Source organism: Cyprinus carpio, chromosome B22 (assembly GCF_018340385.1).
Source record: "Cyprinus carpio isolate SPL01 chromosome B22, ASM1834038v1, whole genome shotgun sequence".
Taxonomy (NCBI): Eukaryota; Metazoa; Chordata; class Actinopteri; order Cypriniformes; family Cyprinidae; genus Cyprinus; species Cyprinus carpio.
Genome location: NC_056618.1, coordinates 24825714 through 24831721, shown reverse-complemented (window position 1 = coordinate 24831721; position 6008 = coordinate 24825714).

Genomic DNA, 6008 nt, shown 5'->3' with positions numbered 1-6008 from the left:
TGCGCAACTATTCTGTTGTTACTAACAACATGTGTTTAGAACCTTTCAAAAGATCATTTGTGGATGTGTATGTAAACAGACTTACTTCGGATTGTGAAAGGGTTAATGAACTTATACAGCATCTCGCTCCGTGTCACGTTAAGTTAGCGCTTGAGCGACCGCGGGTCTGTGTGGCGGGAAGCTGGAGGGCTTGGGGTTTGTAAACAGGAAGTCTACGTTACACTCACTGTACCTGATGCGTGGGTGATAGAGCAGGGGCTGCCCGAGCAAAATGTGCATCGTTGGGATCCAAAAATGGCAGGTGTGTCAGAGATAGGGGAACACGTGATATAATCTTACGAGACCCTTGAGAGATTGAGTGTGAAATGGTTGAAAAAACTTACAAATAGCGAGGCAACCTCGGTACTGATATTCTCATAAATAAATAAAATAATATAAAAGATGCCTGTAAACAAATACAGTTATTTTTTTTTATAAACTGACATTTTAGATTTTGTGACATTATCTTAAATTAACCCCACCTACACTTTTATTAGCATAATGCAAATCTATATAATTATTAATGATCTAATAAATCAAACTATTATTGATAATAACAGAGGTAACAGACAAACACAGTAATAAAACTTACACATTACGGTAATGACAATTTGGGACTGTGCTTAATTGTCACAAAAATAAATGATTTATTATAAAAATGTTTTATGATTTTTTTTTTTAAATGTAACTTTTGATTTATTTATTCATTTATTTTATTTTATGTTATTTAATTTTTATTTTTATTTTTTTGCAATTAAACATTCGGGCAACAGTTTGTGAGAAATTAGCTTAATTGTCAAAAAAAAAAAAGTATATAAAAATAACTAATAACCAAAAATAGGCTAAATGATATAAGATAATGATATAAAATATCTAGACTTTTTTTTATTTTTTATTGTTTTTTTATTTGGGTAAAATGCAGATTTTGTGCAGTGCAACTGTTTCAGGCATGCTCAGGTGTCTGGTCTCGGCTTATCTTCCCGAGGCATTTGGTAAGCACTGGTATCGCTACAAATCAACATGCTGGGTTGATGGTCCCTTTCCCAGGGTGCTGTAAAGGTGGGTGTCTTGATTTTAGTGTCCGTTGACTGGCCTCCAGTCGAGTGAAGTCAGCGGGGGTCAGTTTACCATGTGCAGGGCAAGCAAAACAGATAGATACTTCGTGTTTTGCCTCTCTCCTCCCCTTTGACTCAGATAGTTCCAGAACATGGGCAGAGGGCCAAAGACATCAATCTGTTTCAGAAAAATGTTTCCATGTGGCTACACAATAATTTTTAGAATCACCATATTCACTGCTGTATTTCAAAGACTTAAAATAAATCGAGATTCTTGTTTGAGAATGAAAGGATTTAGCCGGTGATTGTCATAGAGATGTCACTGTTTGAATTGATGGGGGTTGGTGAGGCTTTGGGGTTGTGGTGCTTGGCCTAGTTTCATGTCTGATCACTACCGTATGCACCAAAGATCTTGCCCTGCGCTGCAGGTAGTCAACGAGTGCAGCACAGCGCACCCCAAACATCTGTGTGTTACAGGAGCCATGGAGGAGTTTCTTTGAAGAGCTCAAATGTCTTTTAGTGATGTGAAAAGAGAGAAGTAAATCAGAGATTAGAGAGTTCGGTGAGGAGGATGAATGCATGAAAAGGTTATGGTTTATACTGTGCAGTGCTGTAGAGCAAACAGAGATAAAAGGTGGGTTCTATGCTCAGATGACCTGGAAATGGAAAACTCTGGAGATGCACAATGCGAGAAGCTTCAGGTTCAAACCAGCCGACTGCAGGTGCTCCGTTCCGTGTGGTTTGGTTTTCCACTGATTGTTTTTTGAGTTATTTTTTTTTGTTTTTTTTTTAATTGTTTTTAAAATTACGGGAAGTGAATTATGTTATTCTATTCTCATTAATTAATCTGCCCATAGCTTTACTTCTGAGCTTTGTCATTATTCTTATAATGATTGTCATTAGATTCTCATTACTGTACTACATTAATTCTGTCCAGGTTGAATTTTAAATGATTCATTAACATTAGAATATTAGAAATGAACAGCACAAAAAGCTAATATAATCTATAAATATTTTACTATTCAAATAGTAGAATTTTCTTTCACAATAAAGTTTATTACGGTAAAGAAACAACAAATATGTAACCACAAAACCAGTTATAAGGGTCGGTTTTTGCAAATTTCCGCTGGAAATAAGTTGATGTGTGGTTTGTTAGGATCGGACAATATTTGGCCAACTATTTGAAAATCTGGAATCTGAATGTGCAAAAAAATCTAAATATTGAGAAAATCACCTTTAAAGTTGTCCAAAAGAAGTTCTTAGCAATGCATATCGAAAATTAAGTTTTTATATATTTACGGTATGAAATTTACAAAATATCTTCATGGAATCTTTACTTAATATCCTAATGATTTTTGGCATAAAAGAAAAATCTAAAATTCTGACCTATATATTTTTGGCTATTGCTACATATATACCCATGCTACTTATGACTGGTTTTGTGGTCCAGGGTCACATATACAAACATATATATTAGAATTTTTATTTAAAATTTGTATTATTTTTTGCATAACAGTAATGAGAATTGTGTAGGAATTTGCTCTTTCTGTAACATCATTGTTGACATGATTTTTTTTTTTTTAATTAACCCCAACTTCACAATTATTAGCATAAAGCAAAACATGCATCAAAATAATACAAATCAAATTATTATTGACAATAAAAAAAAAGAAAAAACTCAGAAACTCAACTTTCATTTTGGGGTCATTTGGAGATTGAAAAAAAAATAAACATGACAAATGAAAAAAATATATAAAAGAAATTATTAATAATAAAAAATAGGCAAAATGAGTAATTATAAAATTATTTTATAAAATGTATTGAATGTTTTCTTTTGATTTTAATGTTTATTTTTATGCTAATTTCAGTTTGCATACCTAAAATGCATCTTGAAAAATGTGTGAAAGGTGCTTAACTTTATTTAGTTTTTTTTTTTTTTGTCTAAACTCCTCAAAACAACTGCTTTTTGAACCATTCATGAATGCAAATGGAAAACATGCGAAAATAATACTTACGCTCTGTTAAACCAAATAAATACACGCTGTCGTGAATAATTTCCATATACCAATTTAATGATAATTGCATGGTAATTTCATTGTATGCTTTAAATTGAGTAGTATAATATTATGCCAAGGAAATGTTACAATAGCAAAACAATAGTCTTTATTCAGATTTTCTATGTAGATAAATATTTTATACGCTCACACAAATGTATGAATGATTAGCAGAAACGTGTGAAACATATGCTAATTTTACTTCTACATCTGGCGTTTAGTTACAGACAGAGGGCGGAGGATGGCTGGAAGGAGGATTCAATTGAGTCTCTTAATGAATCCGACCATGCATGGAAACAAGATATTACACTAAACCATCATGGATTTTTTGTGTAAATCTGTCACATTTCACAGCCACTCTCTGAATTGTCCTCGCCTGTTTTAGTCTTTGATATTTATTATGAATTTTTTTGATTGCGATTGCAGTTTTCATGTTTGTTATATTTCGATCGAAATATTTACATATCTTTTTTTGTCTTAGATTGCCTGGATGTTTTTGCATGGATGTTTGCTTTTTTAAGTAAAGATTTTTTTTCTTTTGTCTGTTTTAACCCTCCGTTCTGCATGACCCACTGCATGCTCTCCATGTCAGTCCCAGCTGTTACTACAAACTACTTGGAGATCTTACAAGCTCACTAATTTCCCTCTTGAAATCCCACTGTTCGCTGTGAACCACAGTCTGGCTTATAGCAGTAGGCTCATTTGTCTTTGCTTGGAAAACTGGTTAAACTATATGACATATAGCCTATATATTAATATATAAATAAATGTATGCATGATCAAACATTATAGTTACTGTGCGTGGTGCTCTCTTTATGCTAGTAAAGGTATGTAACCCAGCTGTATTCCTTTGCCTTACAGCTCCATTGTCCACCATATAGGACCCTTGGGGCTAATTATTACAATTTACTGTGCTTTTTGTTATTCTATAGAGATCCATGATATTATTTCCTAATTTTGCTTACTCCCTGCTGTGGAGATCTTAAACAGTTCAGTTTTCTGCTTTGATTTTGACTCCTTGGTCTTTAGATTTTTAAGAGTTAATTTTTTTGATTTGTTTTTTTAATTTTTAATTATTGTTAATATTAATTCGATTTTTTTTTAAAACCACACCCTCCTCAGCTGTTCTATCTCTTTGACATTTAACTAAATAATCAGCTTTACATATTCACTATTGGAATGTAACCCCCTTCATGACATTTTCCATGATCTTCACCAATATTTAGACTTCTGGTTGACCTCATTTCTTGCATTTTCATTTCTCTCTAGCTTTTCCTTTCTGTGGGATTGGTGTGGTATGAAATCTACAATTGACTTGTACCTCTTCATCTGTTGTTTCGTGCCATCATCCTTCTCTCCTCTTCTGGCCATGCTGCATGGCCTCTCATCCCATCCCCCCACTACATGCTCTGTTATGATCCCTGTGTTCTGTGATCCCATGCTCCTCTCCCCCCTCACTAGACCAGCTCTATGAATCAGCCACAGGGAGAGACGGCAACGATTATGTGGTTGTGGTACGATTTGTGACTGGAAGTACATGCTCAGTAGGGCAATGTATTTGGTGTGATGAACAACGTAGACTTTTTTTGGTTCCAAATACCAGCTTAGTTCTGTAAAAACAGACATTTTAAAAATAAATGATTATATTTTGCATGGGGTGGTTGTAGTGTAATGATTACGGGTTTACATAACTTTGCCGAGTTAGTTGGTAGTGTAAATTATATATATTTTGTATATATATATATATAATATATATATATATATATATATATATATATATATATATATATATATATATATATGTTTTTTATATATATATATATATATAACCACTGAATAATACTGTTCAAGAATGTTAAATGTAAAATTTAATATATGCTATGATTACTTTGTATTATATTTGGGCAAAAATGTAATTCATTACTGTTAACAGTCACGTGAGGCAAAAAAAAAAAAAACAACAAACAAAAAACATTTAAGTATCAACCGTTTAACTGGATACTAAAATGCAAAGCTTGTAAACACTACTTCTGTTTGAAGGCTTCTTAGAACAATAATGTTCAAAGCTTTCCTTAGCAAAGTCTTCCTTGAGAATAAAAGGTATGAACTTATCATCTATACATTAGATTTAGTAACAGACTAGCCTAACTAGTAGTCGCTAAGACCTCAATATGAATTGGTAATTCACTTTTACGAACGTTTTTAGCCAAATTAGCGACACAACGCGCGGGCGTCTGCGTTAACCAGACTAATAAAATGATGTCACGCAGGCTGTGCTCTAGCCCCTTCAGTCAGCCCCACTGAACACACAGTGTTCGTCACGAAAGGGGTGGGTGTGCAGTGAATATACGCGTGACTATTGGACATCCCAACTGCCTGTCACTTTCTGTCGCCTTTCTATTGGCTACTAGCATGCGGGTTTATCTCTTGCTGCTCTTGTATAAATGCCGCTTACTTTTCTACCGTCAACCTCCGCCGGATGTTATAGTCCCTATTATCAATTCTTTTCCCCTTAAACTACACCTATAAAATCTTGTCAGACAAACGACTTACAACCGTTCTGCGCGTCCTGACCAATCCGTGTTTTTTAATCGGTAGACCTTGTCGAAAAAACTCTTGACTCCCCTGGGCACATGAAACTGGACACCCGAGCGTTTGAGGCCCCTCTTTCCATGCGGAGGAATACATTGTTGCTGCTCACAATGTGGATGGAGGTGGTCAAGATGTCTACTAGGAGAATGAATTCACCTCAATTGTAACAACATAAAGGAAGTCGTTTGGTTCGGAGGAATTTGTTTTTCATGACTGTATTTATGTATTTGTTGTTTTGTTGTTTTGTAGGAGGATGTCAAAGGAGGAA